Raw genomic sequence first — 18,758 nt, forward strand, 5'->3', positions numbered from 1 at the left:
CTTTAATGCCTTAATTATGTAGCGGATAGTTACTTACAGGGCTGAATAAAAATATAAGACATTTTGTATATTTCTGTATATCATATATTTGGAGAAAAAATATACATTTTTTGCATTGTATATGTATATCACAAACCATCTTCATAATGTGTACAAAATGTCAAGTTCGAAAGAAATGCAACGCAGAAGTTACGAGAAAATACGTAAACATAAACAGTTTTTGACCTGGATAAAAGTATGACATTTTAATCACTCCTTTGATTTAAACATTCAAAATATTTGGGGTGATTTATCTAGAAATGTTTGTGTGGGTGGAAAACAATTTAAAAATGTTAACGAATTAAAATAATCTATTATGGAAAAGTGGAACGTACCACTTCAAAAGTAAATTAAAAAATTATATAAAATACTCCAAAAACGGATGCTAGATGTTATACAATTAAAAGGAAATTTGACTAAATGTTAATGTAACGTTATATTGAATAATTTTCTAGAAGTGTTAATTTTATAGTATTGTCTGTTAGAAAAATAGAGGTTCTGGAGTAAGTGCCGAGGGGTTCATCACGGTTCTCTTGCCAGAAGGTGGCAAAACTCTAGTTTAACTCTTATCTTATTCTACGAAGTATCGATGACCATAATGTCATCGACCCATTACTCGTGGCCTTTGAGCAACCGGCAACAAAGCGATGTTCCCCGCAAAACAAAACATAACATCCGCGATACTTAGAATCGCGGTGGCATGCCGGCGTATCGCCATTTGAACCGCTCTTGAACCTAAACCCTATTGACACATTTGTTTCTGATTCCTTACGTTACAAGATTCCTAAGAAACACGTTTTCTCCTTTCTTAAAAAGACGTTGACGCTAACATGTCTTATTCTTTTGCCCAACCCAAAGCTGCTTATGTTTACGTTTTTATTCGTAACTTCTGCGTTGCGTTTCTTTTGAATTTGAAATTTTGTATACATATTCTGAAGACGGTTTATACTTAAGACTGGCCACCTGAATAACTTCGCTGCTATTGGTGATAGGAAAAAATGCATCAGACAAAATCTAACAGTATAGAGTGCAAAACAATGTACATTGTCTTTCTTCAAATATATGAGATACAGAAAAATACATAGTGTCATATTTTTGTCCAGCATTGTTCGTACGCTGCGGTCATACAGGGTTCGTTTGAAATGTAAACAATCTTTAAGATATTAAGGGGAGGTTCCGGTCTAGAAGGCTTGAAGAAAGTCATTTTTAAGATCTTTTTTGTAACAAACTAAACAAGACAACAATCTGTAGTTTCAGTATCTTATTATGCATCTTATTATGCATCCTTTAAACATATAAAAAATTCTACAATTTTTTAGTTTATACGAATATTTAGAGTGAACGAGCCGCGTTTCGTGGAATCATCTTTTTTGACCAATTTTCGATGTTGTAATGGCGTAGAAGCTTGTTTTTTAGTGGCGATAATTCGCTTATTATTCATACGCTCAGCAAACCATTTTGTTTGTGGGCTAATAACAATTCCTAACACGTTCATAATTTTTAGCAGTGGTATATATCTATGGTGTAATTTCAATGGTTTTTACTTCGCAGTATAAATGTTTTGAAGCTAAAGCCCATATGCAAGGGTTGAGGAAGGATTCTGGCGTAACAGCGTAAAAATTTAGAGTTTCCTTTTTTATTGTTTTTCTTAAAGAATTAAAAGTCCATTGTACTAAGCTTTTAGGGATATGAAGAGACACTCTTAAACTATACGAAAATATTTTTTTAGTCCATTTTTTATTATCTTTTATTAAATCCTGGTTAACTACTATTAATCCTACTAATTACTTTTAATCCTATTCGACGATGTTAACCATAATACGCGTAGAGCGTAGCATCACAGAAATCAGAACGCAACAAATGAAAAATTTTCTTAAAGCTGGATGGTTACCAGTATACTGGAGGTATCTACGGTACATCTTTCCAACAAATTCATATATCGGACGAATTGCTTTTATAACATCGTTGGTTAAATATTCATCCTAGCCCAGAAATGTACTAACTTTATTGAACGTGGTATTAGGTTTTTAAAACTGTGTTGAAGTTAGAAGTATAAAACCATAAAGTGACTAATGTGAACACTACATTTATGGACATTTGGTGAGACCTGATTTTAATGCCCCAGACTTCCTGCAACCTATACGGAAGTGCAGTGCAAGCAGATTCATATGTAACGCAAAGAGTAACGGATCATCTACACTCTGCTGTTGGGAATTTTGAAGTTAACACAGCCAAGCAGCTTGCTACTTGGAGCGACATTGTTCAACACAACACCTGGTCCTGTGACAACATTGGTGTACGAAATCTGGTTAAGGTAGGATCTTTACTTACAAACTGTCAATTGTTCTTAACATGCAATAACTCTTTTCGTTTTTTTCATTTAGAAGGGTATAGACGAATAAGGGGGTCAAATGTGTCCTGGAACCAAATTTGACATACGATCCATCGATAAAGCATCAGAATCAAACATTCTGTGCCAAGTTTTAGCCCTCTACCTTTTTCGGAAGGGTAGTTACAGAGAAAATTCGGATTATCGAATTCGTGCCTATTTCCCCTATTTAATCGAGTACGAAAATTATGAAAAAAATCTGGAGCATTGTGGTTATCGAGATACGTGTTTGAAAATTTTTTCCGATTTTTCGATTTGAAATCCTAGGCGTGAAAAATTAAAAACGCAAAGAAAAGCAGAAAAATACCGATTTCGTAACGAAGCTTTCGAGACACTAGATTTATATAATTATTGTAAATGCATATTGTCATTGGTTATGTCCCTGAATTTTTTCAGATTTTTTGGCAGGGTGCACCATAGTAGCAAAAATCAAAAACCGATTTTTTCGGCGTTTTTCGCGTGAAAAAGCAACTTATACTTTGAATTTTTGTATTCCCTTTAATGGATAACTATATTCTATGGTTTTAAACAATTCTGTGTTGAGTAGAACGGTGTATAGAATAGAAAAACAAAAATAAATTACCAAATTAAAGGTGCTATTCATTGTTATGTCGTTGAAAATTGAAAAAATATATAACGAATAAAATAAAAAAAAAAGATGTGGTTTAAACAGGGCGCGAACCAGCGTCAAAAAATTTGCAGCGTATCCACAGTCAAGCATCTTACGCACTGCAACATTGCATTTCTTGGAGATACTGCTGATACTTCTGAATATAACGCGCATAGCACCTTTAATTTGGTAATTTATTTTTGTTTTTCTATTCTATACACCGTTCTACTCAACATAGAATTATTTAAAACCATAGAATATAGTTATCCATTAAAGGGAATACAAAAATTCAAAGTATAAATTGCTTTTTCACGCGAAAAACGCCGAAAAAATCGGTTCTTGATTTTTGCTACTATGGTGCACCCTGCCAAAAAATCTGAAAAAATTCAGGGACATAACCAATGACAATATGCATTTACAGTAATTATATAAATCTAGTGTCTCGAAAGCTTCGTTACGAAATCGGTATTTTTCTGCTTTTCTTTGCGTTTTTAATTTTTCACGCCTAGGATTTCAAATCGAAAAATCGGAAAAAATTTTCAAACACGTATCTCGATAACCACAATGCTCCAGATTTTTTTCATAATTTTCGTACTCGATTAAATAGGGGAAATAGGCACGAATTCGATATCCGAACAAGATAGAGGGCTGAAATTTGGCACAGAATGGTTTTTTTTGATGCTCTATCGATGGATCCATCGTATGTCAAACTTGGTTCAAGGGCATATTTGACCCCCTTATTCGACTGTACCCTTTGGTTTCATTATTGTCTGCGTGTTTTACCTCGCATGCGTTGATTTCTTTCACTTTATGTCGTGTAAGAACTACTTTATCTGGCGTCATGCTTACGCGAAAACCTTGATTTAATATTTCGCGGCCAACCATGATGTCATTTTTTAAGAAATTATCGGAGACTAGATGGAAAAGTATTTCTAAATGTAAATAATCAATTTGAGCCTTAGACAAAATTTAAACAGTACTAAAAATCGACGGTAATTATTTACTTTAGCGATTCCTCACCAACTTCAATGACCTCAAAATATGTTGTCAAGGTCACTGTTATGAAGATTTTTCCCCTATACATATAACCGTCGCTTGGCCTTAGTTTCCGAGATTTTTCTTCAAAAAGATCGCTGCTACTACAATGAATTGTGTCTATACGTACGTGACTGTAGCAGCGTGTGTGTAAGCGTTGAATCGCCGATTGTTTATTGTTTCTATAGATACATCGAGGCGACCGGTAATGGATGTGTATAACGGGTGTGCTTAAAGACTCGATTCGAGTAGCCGGCCGCCTAACGGCAGTATAAAATAATCTAACTCAGACCTAACCCAAACCTAACTATTCTATCTAGTAAATAATATAATGAATTAGGTCTGGGTTCGTTTATTTTATACCGGCCGCCGTAAGGCGGCCGGCCACGCATTCATTTTCTATTTCAATTGTCTTTATTAATATTATCCGATATTAGCTTGACACAGTATACATTATTTGTGTACTGGTATTTGAATATTGGTTTATACCAAGTTAATATGGTGTAAATATTATGATTGAAATTTTACATGACACTATGTAAGCAGTTACAGATACGGTATTTCACGAATCTGTTCAGTATTTACAGTCGCATTTTGATTACTATCTTAGCATCAGTGATTATTGAGTACGTTATTAGAAGTACTTAAAATGAAGTTACATGAATTTTTGAACGTATGCAATGATTATAACAAATTAATCGATTTCTTAATTACACGAAAAGTGATCCACGGTGCTATCAATTGCATTAAGTGCGGGAAAGAAATGAAACTTGATCGAGAAAACTTGATGTTTTCATGTCATTCAACATCTTATATTAAAAACAAGAGCGAATATTCCACGATATGGGACCCGAAAAGAGCATTATGTCGATTACATAGCTGAGTTTTTGTTTCGACGACAATATGATTTCAATACAAGAATACCTGCATTTTTTGATATAATGCAGACATTTTTCCAATTTCTGTTAATAATAACGGTAATAATAATAATAGTAAAGAATAGAGTACAATATTTTATCTCCAACGCAACCGGAGGCTAATTCAGATATAAAATTATTTTTGCAAATATCTCGTAAACAAAGGGCGAGCGGCGGTAACATGTATAAAGAAAAAATCTTCATAACAGTGACCTTGACAACATATTTCAAGGTCATCAAAATCGGTGAAGAATCGCTAGAGTAAATAATTACCCTTACTTTAACTCTTTGCGGACCGGACAGTTCGAAGTAAACTATAGCGCGAGGCCGAGCTGACGACGTCGCGATTGTCATTTAGTTGCCAGCGTGTATTTCAGTTTAAGCGCAATTTTCGTTCATAGCACTTCAAGGTATCAAATTCTAGACATATTATATGTACATGCGGAGATTCTCCACAGAATAAATAAAACATTTATTTGTTTATTAACATTACTTATTAGAAATCAACATTATAAATATTTTATCATATGTAACCCTAGATTCATAAACATGCATGGGAGATACACTATTCATAAACATTCATCTCTCAGACGAACATATTATATTGATGATTTTTGTTTTATAGAATAGAAGGAGCAATAAACCACACTTTAAATCTGAAAAGTTATTTATTAATCATTAATTTTCTGAAATGAAAATAAACACAATAGTTATTCTGAGTAATCAACACATAATAAACCGCGGTAATCCATACACATGAATTTTTTACATTAGGTACAACATAACCTTGTCATACGACCTTTTTTTTATAATCGCAGAAGACACAAATTTTTTTCTGAGATCCACAAGGTTGTGTTTGATCAGCGGAAGAAGTTTCACCAAGAACTTCTGCAATTTTCCTTTTTAGGCATCGGGTCAAACTTCGCATTTCACAGCGCTGGCGTAACCATGCTTCAGACAGTTTCCCTGATATTTCTTTTACAAATAATCAACGAGACATGGGTTTTTTGTTATTAATTGCGTTATGCACATAAATAACATAGGAATTGATTATAGCCATGTTTAGCATGCCAAAAAAGTAACAAAAAGGCCATCTTTGCGTTTTTCTGCTGCAAGACATACTTACACACATTTGATCAAATGTGCCCACTGCATCTTTCGTCGTATTATAAAATTCGATTATATCGGGCTTACCAGAAGTAGCAATTGTGCCTTAGCTATGCGTGGTAGAAATCAATAAAACATTTTTATTTTTTTTAAGTTTGTAGGAAACCAACGTGCATTGTTGGTTATAGCAAAACATGGAGGAACTTATTGGTCTTTTCTTGATCTCGAGCAATTCCACCGAAATCTCCCTTTTATTTTTTCTGATTGTTCCCACAATAGTCAGTTTGTAAGGTTCCTTCAATAAATCATTAGCTAAAGGAACAGAGGTGAACCATCGTTACATTTCGTTTGCTGCCCCACAGTGTTTCAGTCAAAGTTTTGACATAAAAGGTACTAACAATAAGAGATTCATCATTCGTGTTGGTTTTTCCTACATATGCCATAGCATTTATCATATAATTTGTTTTGAAATCGCATAACATCAAAACTTTTATTCCGTATTTTGTTGGTTTCGAAGGAATATACATTCTAAACGAGCAACGCCCTCTGAAACCTATCAGTTGCTCGTCTATTGTCGTATAGGAACCGCAATTGTAACTAACTTGACAAGTCTGATAAAAGATTCCCACAAGTCCCTGATAGGTGCTTATCCTGTGATCTACGTTCGTCTCTTGTAGATTTGTCATCGAAACGGAGGCAATTCAGTAAAAAATCGAATCTTTCTCGGGATATTACCGATACATACCGACTCCCGCTAAATGTTGCATCAAATAGTTTCAAAGACGTTAGATGATTGTCCGTTTCCATAGCTGATAACAGCAATAACCTCAATAAAGACTCTTCTTCACATGTATGCGAAATTGTGGCAGTCTGATTTTTGTACTTAGAACTTTTTATTGATATTTCTTCATTCGTATAGGTTACGATTTTACTGACAATGTCGTTAGTAATGAAAAGCCAAAAACAGTCAATGGGTTCTGTAACATTCTTTGTCGTATCTATTGGTCCCTGAATGATGCGCGCTATGTTTGTCGCCTGTGCTCGGGTATTCCTAGATTCAGCCATAGTAGAAGACCACTTGTAACCATTTTTACCTGTCAAATTACGGGTAAATGGAAAAATAATACGAGATACTGCAGGTTGAGCAGGACCCTCCAATGTCTCTTCAGTCTCAGAATCTGACGTCAAAATAACACTCCTTCGGTACAAAACTACTGGTCTTATTGATTGTTCATCATCAGAATCGGTCGGGTATTCCGATTCTAGTTCAACATGATCTTCAATGTCACTGAGATCAAGGGTATTTGGTGTTCCGACTTCATCATCCGAATAATCATTATTCTATGTACCCATTAGACTATGTACCCATCCTAAAAAATAATTAAAATATTTGTAATGTAGACAATCGGAGAGGTGACAAGAACTTTACTCGCAATTCCGATTGAACGTTCTTTATTTTTAACGACGAGGTAATGCCCGACTGAGGTTGGTCGGCGTACAATATACAGGGTGTTCGGCCACCCCTGGGAAAAATTTTAATGGGGAATTCTAGAGGCCAAAATAAGACGAAAATCAAGAATACCAATTTGTTGATGGAGGCTTCGTTAAAAAGTTATTAACAATTAAATTCAAAAATTTCAAATCGTTCTGGAAAAATTATTTTCGGTTGCGGGGGTCAATTACAATCATTTTTGGTGAATACGGGTACGAGCCGAACTTTAAACGTTAATAACTTTTTAACAAAGCTTCCATTAACAAATTGGTATTCTTGATTTTCGTCTTATTTTGGCCTCTAGAATCACCCATTAAAATTGTTCCCAGGGGTGGCCGAACACCCTGTATAGGAAACGAGAGCGAGAACACCCTGTATAGAGAGCGAGCAAAAAATAGCCCACGATGAATAATCTTAAGGCCTTTGCGTTAATTCTTGAACAATAAACTATCAGTATATCTAATCCAATGGTTAAAAGATAAAAATTTGATTTTCGGGAACTTTTCGGGATTTGTGCACAGTGGTCCCAAAACGTTAAATCGTGGCCAGAACCCCAAAAAATAATTTTTCGCTATGGAGGTTTGACCTCTTGCAATTGTCAGTTTAATGATGTCTCTTTAGAGTAGGGAAAATTAAATGAGTCATATTTTTATACCTGGATGGCAATTACGATCCAAACTTCGGTTTCGTTAGCCAGTCGTTTGTCGAGAGCGTAAGCGTCACTACATACCGTAAAGTGAAAAGTGCACAAGTTTTTTTAGAAGGCATCAATTTCAATTCTGCAAAATGGATGCTGTTCCTGGAAGTAAGTAGAACATTTCTGAGTACTAACATATCAAAAATTGTTATCCAGTAAGTTTGTAAACCGGTACATTTATTACTGAAAATAGAATGTAAAATTTCATGCATACATCGCAAACAAGTGAACAAAAAGTTGAATATTCATTCCACAATATCACGGTACAATTCCTCTTCAGGTTTGTATTTAATACTTTGATCTTATAGAATTTGCAAAAATTAGCTGCCACTAGTGTTGAATCAAGGTGGAAATGAATATATCACTCTGATTTTACTGTGTACTGAAGAATAAAAGTATATTTAACTAGCATGCCCCGTCTCGGCTTCGCCCGAGATGGTAGCGTTACTGATTCGAGTTTATTAAAATGACTAATATATTACGGAAATAAAGTATTTTGAAAAAAAAAGAAAAAGTTAATATCTTCATAATATTTCTGGAAAGATAACATTTTTGGCAACATGATTTTCTGATGTTAGGATAAATTGTTTTGTCGGATCACCTGTTCTCGACAGGGCTACATATAATTGGCCATACGAAAAGCAATCAGTTCTTAAGTCGATTCCTACATATCTGAAGGTCTGGCCTTGGGATTTATTAATGGTCATTGCGAAAGAAGGTTTTATCGGGAATTGTAACCTTTTAAATTGAAAAGGCAAATGTGTGGGAATCATTGGTATACGGGGGATAAATGCAACTTCCCCTGCAGCAGGTCCTGTAAGTATTGTAGCTTCGATAAGATTCTTGCACATGACTCGCACATGCAACCTTGTGCCATTACATAGATTAGGGGGATGAAGATTTCGCAATAACATTATTGGAGAACCCACTTTTAATTTTAGATTATGTGGTGGAAATCCTGAAGGGCTCAGAGAATTGAGAAATTCTTAGGGGTAGTTTACGGCATCATCTATACTTACAACAATATCAATAGATTTGTACTCTTTATATTCGCCATCAAATTTTTCGAGAAAGATATTATTAATCTCGTTCGCAGATTCGTTCCTTGGTGTGATTATGGCTCTTTTACATAACCACTGATAAGGTTTTTCCGAAAGATTCTGAATATCTGGGTAGACTTCAGCGATTAATTCTGTTATTGACACTACCATTCTTTCGATGGCTTCATCAATTTGTATGTAACCATCGGTAGTTGGTATTTTGCTATCACCAAGAGCAAGTATCTTGGACGAAAATTGGAGGTCACCTCCTCCCAAATGTACTCTTATATTTGTTCGTAAATTTAATGTTTCCACTAAATTCCAAATAGGTGACGATTTTAAACATGCTTTTATTATGTCTGCTCTGGTTCCTTTAGGGATTACAGGTAATGTCTGGCGAAAATCCCCTACAAAAACGAAAGTTATCCCCCCCATTGGTTTATTGTTTGAAGTGAGATCTCGCAAAGTTCTATCGATGGCAGCTATATGAGTACGATGGCTCATGGTACATTCATCCCACACTGTTAGAAACTAAGGGTTCTAACCGGGGTCCGGACGAGGGAAATACTAGGGAAAGTGAATGATAAGTTTTTATTGTTTGTAATTTTCGCTTGTCGCTCTGCGACAAACCTTTTATTTCTAAATTTAACAAAAATAAAAAAAAATAAAAATATAAAATTAGAAAAAAAATTATTATATTTTTTTTTTATCTGGCCGAAGGTGGCTTCACCGACGTGGCCCCGTTTGGGATGGACCTTGGTTGCTGTAACAAAGGTTCGTTCGGATTAAATACGTGCGTACACGTATCGTAAACCCACGCTCGTCAGCTGTTCGCCTCGCTCTCCTAGCGACTATCGGTGCGCTGGGAGGGGGAGATCAGCTGTCGTTTAACGTGGATCAGTGGACTGTAAATTTGTACTTGTTCGCGGATAATTATTTATTGAAATTATCAGCGAGACTTTTACCCTGAACAGAAGAGAATTCACTCGTATCTGTCGGGGGCGACTTTGCCACGGACGGGTCACCAAATGGAGATCGTAAAGCTCCAAATGGGTGGATCCCGTGAGCACGCTCTCCGTGCGGGTGACGTAGAAACGTCGTGCGAGGTGATTTCCTGCGACACTGTAATATTACTGCACGGCGGCCGTTTCTACCGGGGACCGTGACAGTAAAGTGTCCTTTGCAAAAAATCCCTCGCGGGTCCAACCGCACTATAAAGCCTACCCGGCGACCGTGTTGCACGAGGACCGTATATGGTAGGCGGCGTGATGGAAGGGAGGCGCTTTGAACCCGAACTCCTCCGTAGGGTGTACGGTCGACTCGTACACCGACGGGTTTCTGGAGAGGGTTTTTCAGCGACCTTTGCACGAAGAGCACTCCACGAGGCGGTACCGATTCAACGGTATGACCTTTGGGAGGCTCCAAAGCCGTATAGCTTTAAAGGGATTCTGGGTGGGTGCACCTTGAATCCCTTACGTCGCGGTCGCGGCAACGACTGCAACAATCCTTCCTTGCGAAGGCGGTCGTGTCACGCGCAGCGTGTATTACGACCTCCCTTTTGTCGCAGGTAGATTGCTATGGGAAAACTCTAACCGCAGCAACGGTGAGAATTCTTTAAAAAACAAGTCCAATCGTATGTGCGAGTCTGTACTTGAGGAGCGAGATCAGGGATCCGCTCTCGTTCGCAGTCGGCTCGTGAATAATTGCGAATATCGTCGCGGATCGACAGACGAAGACTCGGTCGCGCCTTGTCGTCGCGACGCGGCGCTGCCGAATTCAGCTGTCGATCTCTTTTGAATATATCATACGGTTCTCTCTCTCGACGCTGACGTCACGATACCGTTTAAACCGGTGCGAAGCGAATCTTCGCGTGAGGTCTGCGTACAAAAACACGTAAACGGCCGCGGTTTTAAATCGTCCGAACGTTCAACGAACCTGACGAACGCTTAACCTTCCGCAGTGTCACGTACACAAACGGATACGGGAATCGCAGCCGAGAATTTAATATTTCAGACGAACGCGATTTTAAATAGTTTTTAACATATTTAAACACACACTATTAACGCTGCCTCTTGGAAAACTCTCCCAAGTGGGCTATTTTTTCGGATAGAACATACAACTTCTTGCTCATTAAAAACGTTTAAGGGCAACTTGAACGTTGAATGAGCTGTTCTACCTCCACTAAGAAGTGTAGCTGCAATGCCTGAAGAAGCGACCGCAATGGCTATACCGCTAGTTGATCGAACTTTAGCGAGTACCAAATTGAGTAAAAAAGTCTTACTGCATCTCGAAGATGAATGTAGTCATCGGCACGAAGTTTTTTTTGATTTCTACGAATAAATGCTAATCGTTCAGAAATCATTTTTGCCATCATGTCCACACAAAACTGATTGAATAAGTTCCTGAACTTATGTAGATGATTCATAGAGTTTTCTCTAATCATGAATCTGTATGCATAAAACTGCATGCAAGAAACAGTTTTATTTTGAGCATGGTTTCTATTGCTCTGTTGTGGAATAGAAATGTAATATCCATCTTCTCGAACAAATAGAAGAGGATACTGGAGAGCATCATAAGAACGGTATAGTTCGGAGACACGTTGCAACTGTCCACTCCAACAATGTAAAACAATATCTCTTGGTCCCTTGTCTTCGTCTAATAACAATAAAGCAACTCCATTAGTTGTTGGAGCGTTATAACGCCCTCGGTGTTCATTAGCAGGGATTCGGTTCGCATGAATGAATAATTTGAAAGTATCCGTCAGATTTGAGGAGCCATTTTCAAGACTATATTTTAAGCTGCAGATGTAGTTGTTATGTTCTAATAGTAAATTCTGCAAATTTTCAATGAGCTCTTGTTGTAGATTTGGTATCATGTTGAACCGTGTTGACACTTGATCAGCCTCGGAAATAAAATATATTTGCAAAAACTTATGATCATCACCTGGAGTTGGTAACAGATCCCCAATAGAATGACAAACTTGCCCTTGAACTCTGAATGTGGGCATAAAATTACCTTCTCTTATTTCATTAGCTCCGAATGAAGTCATTTGTAAGAGGGTATTGTATTTTCTCGTATTATCGAGAAAATGTTTAGAAGAAGGATGCGTACCCAAGAGTAGACTCTTGAGAGGCTCCGGTGGTTCTTCTAAATTTGGGAGATTTATTTTCCCTCCAGCACAACACATACCAGGCGCTTCTTCGTTCCATTTTTTGGCTAAGCAATGGCGGCAAATATGATCCATCGCTCCTACTTTAACTTCTCGTAAATTAAGATAGTCAATTCCTAGATCATATTTGAAAGCAAACCTTACAGTAATTTTTACTTTGATGAGCCCATGATTAACAACATTCCGCGTTGCTCGGCGTGTAGATTTGACACGTCGAGCAGAAGCGGATAATCTCGATAAGTTTGATCGCATTCGTGGCATAGTAACATCAAAATCAAAACAGACTTCAAAAGAGACTGTAGATAAATTTGCAAAAGCAATTTATGACCAGCAGAGATGCCAGAAAAGCACCGAAGGTGCTTTCTCATACTATGCCAGATCACACGTACGTGAGCTCGTGGAGTTTCGGAAACCCGACAAAGGCAAAATGACGCATGCCCTCTTTCCCGATTCTCCGAAGTTGCCCGAAGTAATTTCGGACCGCCTCGTGAGAGTCGAGAGAGAAAGGCTCACATTTGCCTTCTCGCTCTTAACAACTGAAATCCGACCTCCCGCCAACGGCATACGATTTGGAATCTCGAGCCGAGATTCTCGACTGCCCAGGCATTTTTACTTTCCGACCTATCTATAGGCGCACATAAGCAAAGTACCCATAATGAAAAAAAAATTTTGTAAAATTTATTTTACGGAAATACACGTTTTAAGACCCTTTGATCATATTTTAATTATTGAAAAAAGAAAGAAATTTTTTTTTTATTATTCATATGTGAGCGTACATTTGTATATTATTAATACGATTGAGTATAAATGGCTGAATGAATTTAAATGGAACTTTACATTTAATTTATGTTTTCATTTCAAAGTTCAGTTAGACTTTGATTATATTCAGACCATGGATAATAATGAATATACTTCTTGTTTTATAGTTGTTCCGATACATAGGCGCAATTTATAAAAAACCTTTTAAATGTTTCATATAAATCTTGGGAAGAATTCAATTTCATGTAAAAAAAATTAAATAAACTTTTTCTCTATCTTCTTTAGAAAAGAAAAAATCAAATGAAATCTTATACATTACATGCTTACTTAAATCGCATTGAAAACGAATACCACAAATGTTTTAGAATAATGTGCAAAATGGTCTCACTCGCAAAGGGTTAATTGAGAAATAAATGTTTGGTAAATGAAAACAGGTAAGCAGCTTAACCAGCTGCGATTTTCGCTAACAAGAGGAGGTCACGACCTGTCAACCTGGGATTTGAACGAAATTTGGCAGAGTTGTAGGGGCTGGTGTCCAAACGCAATCTGTAAAATACTAGACGTTTATGGCCAGCCATTTGTTTAAAAAATGGCTTTAAAGTGAAAAATTTCGATGTCGTCAGATCGACGTTTTTTTTTTTTTAAATTGTAGGTTTCGATGAGGGGAACACAAAAGTCCAATACAGTTTTGCCGTACTATCAATAGTTTAAACAAAAACTTGAGTTTTTGTAGCGGAAGATATATATATATATCGTGTAGTTTGAGTGTACTTTCAGCAACCGTGGCAGCCGTGGAGTTATCGTCGAGGAGTTGAGCCCGGAAAGCTTGGGTTCAATCCCCGGAATTAGAGCCTTTTGTTTTTTTTTCTTTTTTTCGCTTATTGTTGAATTTTTATTTATTTTTAATTTTAATTTTTAATATTATGAAAAAAGTTGGCTATTACAAACAAATAAAGTACTGTTATGGTTATAAATGTTTATTTTCACACATATTTACAGACATATTCTCACACGTATTTACATCTCACGTATAAATATATACAAAAATTTGATAATTATTTCAGACGAGTTTTGCAACGGATTGTATGATTTTTACCATAAAAACAAGGAAAACAGAATGATTTCATACACCAAGCGCATGTTATAAATGTCTTTTTTTCTCTATTCACCTTATTGACGTAGGGTTTTTTCCTCGCTACTCGTGCGAAATACCCTGATTCTTTAAGTTTGTTTGATATCGTTTTTGGACAAAATTTGTTACCAGTTCTTGCTTCTAATTCTGCTGCGATTGTAGGTGCACTTTAAAATGAATTTTCTTTTATTTTCTTTGTAATAAATCTTTCATCTCTTTCAGTTAACTTACTCGGTCTCCCAGAACGACGCATATTTTCAATTAATCCTGTATTTTTGTACTTATTAACTATATATTGTACACTAGCATGACTCCTTTTTACCATTTCATCAATCTCGCGAAGTGATTTCCCACTTTTCCATAATTCAATTACAATTTTTCTTTCCTCTATTGTAGTTTCCTTATTTTTAGCATTCATTATGATACAAACTATGATTTGAAGGGATTTGCTTGCTCGTATACAAAAACCACAGTGTTCGTTTTTTGCAACTCTTTATTTTTTACACACGTCTTACTCGGGCAATGGTCGCGAGAGAACTCGTCGTTCTTTCTTTTTACATTAGCCTCGTGGCTCTCGCCGACCTCCCTGGCCAACCCCCTAAGAGGTGGCAACGCCGCGGAATTCCCCGGGTCCCCCGTGCTAGCCGTTCGTATGCCTGACGCTTTTTTATACATTGTATGGCTAACCGCTACAGATTCTTTAACAAACCACGCTAACAATTGACGAAATGGTATGAAACAAAAGAAACAGAAATAAAAGAAAGACGAGATTCTCCCAACATTTTGAGTTTTATTGGTATATTTCGCCAACAGATATCACGATACTGGCAAAGAGTGGACTCTCATTTTAATTTATTAATTTTCAATCTTAAAGAATTTTGATATTGAAAAATCGTATTATTAATATACATATGTACGCTCATACATGGGAATAATAAAAAAAATTTCTTCTTTTTCAATAATTAAAATATGATCAGGGGGTCTTAAAACGTGTATTTCCGTAAAATAAGTTTTACAAAATTTTTTTTCCATTATGGGTACTTGCGTATGTGCGCCTACATAGGTCGGAAAGTAAAAATGCCTGGGCAGTTGAAAATCACGGCTTCAGATTCCAAATCGTATGGCGTAAATGGGAGGTCGGATTTCAGTTGTTAAGAGCGAGAAGGCAAATGTGAGCCTTTCTCTCTCGACTCCCACGAGGCGGACCGAAATTACTTCGGGCAGTTTCGGAATAATCGAGAAAGAAGGCATGTGTCAGTTTGCCTTTGTCGACTTTCCGAAACTCCACGAACTCACGTACGCGTGATCTGCCATGTGTGAGTAAGGCACCGGGTGCTGAATCTGGCATCTATAATGACTAGACGATCGTCCTGACATATATATCCGCGATAATGCAATTCTCTCGCGAGAAAGCGCTCGAGAAGCTTCGCCACCTGGCGGTAACATCGCGGTACTGCTACGGGCGAAGTATCGCGCGGGCCGAATATGGGCATGCGCGCGCAAGTAGACTGTCGTATACAGGGGTCACGTGGTCTGCCAAACAGTCGTACACATAAAATGTTTGCATATAAGTTACATGTTAATAACGCGCTTCTGAGACATGCTACATAGCCTATGTCCGTCCTAGAGTATGCAGGAATAACGTGTCAAAACATGAAACATCTGTGCGGTATTACTTTTCGTTTCCATTTAGATTTACTTATACAGGGTGTTCGGCCACCCCTGGGAAAAATTTGAAAGGGAGATGTTTCATGTTTGTCATAAAGTAAGGCAGGTATAAGGCACAATTTACAGCTTGCAGCAGGGCGTTCATATTTTTTGATTCTTAGTGCTTTTACATGACGAATGCGAAAAAATGTTTTAGTTAGAAATTCTCAAACTTTATTAATTCTTTTCGAAATAAATAATTTTTCATCTAATTAGTTTAATGCAGATTTATAGTCAATAATGAACTAGATCAACTAGTTTGTAAACTCGCGACTCAATGCGTACAGTCGCGACGCGTTATTTTGCTAATTTAATAGTGAAATAACTGATTCAATTTTACTTCCGCGTGTTGTGTGAATCTGGAATAGACTGGCCCCGGGCGATCGGGGTCCTGTCTTTTTATACGCCTTCCTGATCGTTCGTTTTTTCTTCAAGCCGGGTGCAAAAATTCTCGCGCGCGCGTGTCGCGGAACGTTCTCGATCCTTCAAAACTATGTCCCACGACACGTGTTCGCTATTGATTTTTGCACCCGGCCCGATTCCTCCAATCGATTGCGGACGGCCCGATTTCAAGACTGTTCGGCCGGAACGATTATTCCGCATCGGACGGAACAAGTTCATTAAAAAATATACAATTTTTAATAATAAAAAATTATTTATGCATTAGTTTCAAGAAGATTTATTAAATCTAATAATAAGTCCACCCAAAATTATACATTATTTATTTTAAAAAATTTGTTGTATTTGCCAGTTTCCAAGAAAAAACCGCGTGATTTGGTAACGCGGCCACCCTGCATTATAAAATAGGGCTGTACTATCAGGGCGGCACCTAGTTGTGTGTGATTGTTTTTATTGTATGTGAGTGTGTGTGAGAGAACAAAAGAATACGGAAAGGCGAAGATGCGCGAGAGACTGCGTGAGGGACGGTGCTGTAGATGGAACGCGTGAAGCGAGAGAGTAATCGAGAGAGTGCATACATTACATTTCTATTTCTAATTAAATATACTTTTATTCTTCAGTACACAGTAAAATCAGAGTGATATATTCATTTCCACCTTGATCCAATTCTAGTGGCAGCTAATTTTTGCAAATTCTATAAGATCAAAGTATTAAATACAAACCTGAAGAGGAATTGTACCGTGATATTGTGGAATGAATATTCAACTTTTTGTTTACTTGTTTGCGACGTATGCATGAAATTTTACATTCTATTTTCAGTAATAAATGTACCGGTTTACAAACTTACTGGATAACAATTTTTGATATGTTAGTACTCAGAAATGTTCTACTTACTTCCAGGAACAGCATCCATTTTGCAGAATTGAAATTGATGCCTTCTAAAAAAACTTGTGCACTTTTCACTTTACGGTATGTAGTGACGCTTACGCTCTCGACAAACGACTGGCTAACGAAACCGAAGTTTGGATCGTAATTGCCATCCAGGTATAAAAATATGACTCATTTAATTTTCCCTACCCTAAAGAAACATCATTAAACTGATGATTCTAAGAGGTCAAACCTTCGCAACGAAAAATTATTTTTTGGGGTTTTAGTTACGACTTTGCGATTTGGGACCACCACTGTGCGACGTACCACGACCCGTGATAGTTAGTTTTGGCCCGACTGATGTACCACAGGCCAGGCTCGTGATAAACAGTTTTGGCTCAAATACTTGACCACGAGCCTCACACGTAGTTGTAGGCCAAATGGTCAAGAGACCGTCTGTTTGTTTTTGTAATAATATCGCACCAAAACCAGTAGCATTCGCGTCACAATGTAACTCTGTTTTTAAACTTGGATTGTATATCGCTAACATCGGGCTGTTCGATAAACAATTTTTTAAACATTCGAAAGCTTGGTTTTCTTCCGACCAAAATCGGAAATTAACGTCCTTTCTCAACAGATCGTATAGGAGTATAGCAATGACAGAAAACCCTTTAATAAATCGGCGAAACTTCTTTAACGTTTCGCGGATGTTACGTGCGCGAGCGCGAGATCCTGGATTCGGTCGAGGAAAGTGCTCGACCAGTGGTTTTAGATATTGTTAGGAAAGGGAAAGGAGTTCCGGACGAACCAGGAGCTCTATACCCTGGGAGCCGTAGGAGGAGGTTACGTTGACAAACCAGGGGCTGTATAATCTGCGAGCCACCGGGTTAGATTTATAAGGAAAATGTATGGTTTCACGGGCGAACCAGAGGCTCTATACCCTGGGAGCCGCTAGAAGGAGTGGACGAACCAGGGGTTTTATACCCTGGGCACCACGTAGGTTTTTAGGATGTTTTTAGGATCTTGTTCTGTCGTAATGGTACACCTCGAGCGGTAAAGGTGTATCGGGTTCGTGAGATACCCCTAGTCTTACTGTCAATAGGGTTCAGGGTTATAGTAAGTGAATAATGCAAGTGAGGATAACTACTTGAATATATTCTGATCGATGCTTAGGTACAATTGTCGATTATTTGAACTAGTACTATTTGTTTAAAGATTTGCATAATGCCGAGCGATTGTCCTCGGTCGCGATTACCGTTAATCCTGTTAACGTACAATTCGAAGGAGATTATCTCTAATAGGATTTGTACAGCAAACAGTGATAGAAAAACGCGTGTATTACTAGTTTTTCTGGCATCGGTAACGGCTCATTACCTTCGATTCGAGTGTGCTAACGGTG

General features: G+C 37.3%; 1 protein-coding gene across 3 annotated transcripts in view; it reads left to right on the forward strand.

Moving 5' to 3' along the window:
- Ppt1 (Palmitoyl-protein thioesterase 1) overlaps nucleotides 1–18,758 on the forward strand; it is a 482,953-nt gene that overhangs the window by 14,231 nt on the left and 449,964 nt on the right. For 2 of the 3 annotated variants that reach the window (XM_076768402.1, XM_076768410.1), the window contains exon 2: nucleotides 2,165–2,353. The exons of the other annotated variant lie outside the window; for it this stretch is intronic. The gene's annotated coding sequence lies outside the window, so the exon portion shown is untranslated. The remainder of the gene's footprint in view (nucleotides 1–2,164; nucleotides 2,354–18,758) is intronic. 3 annotated transcript variants of the gene reach the window in all.

Source organism: Colletes latitarsis, chromosome 1, assembly GCF_051014445.1.
Source record: "Colletes latitarsis isolate SP2378_abdomen chromosome 1, iyColLati1, whole genome shotgun sequence".
Classification (NCBI taxonomy): Eukaryota; Metazoa; Arthropoda; class Insecta; order Hymenoptera; family Colletidae; genus Colletes; species Colletes latitarsis.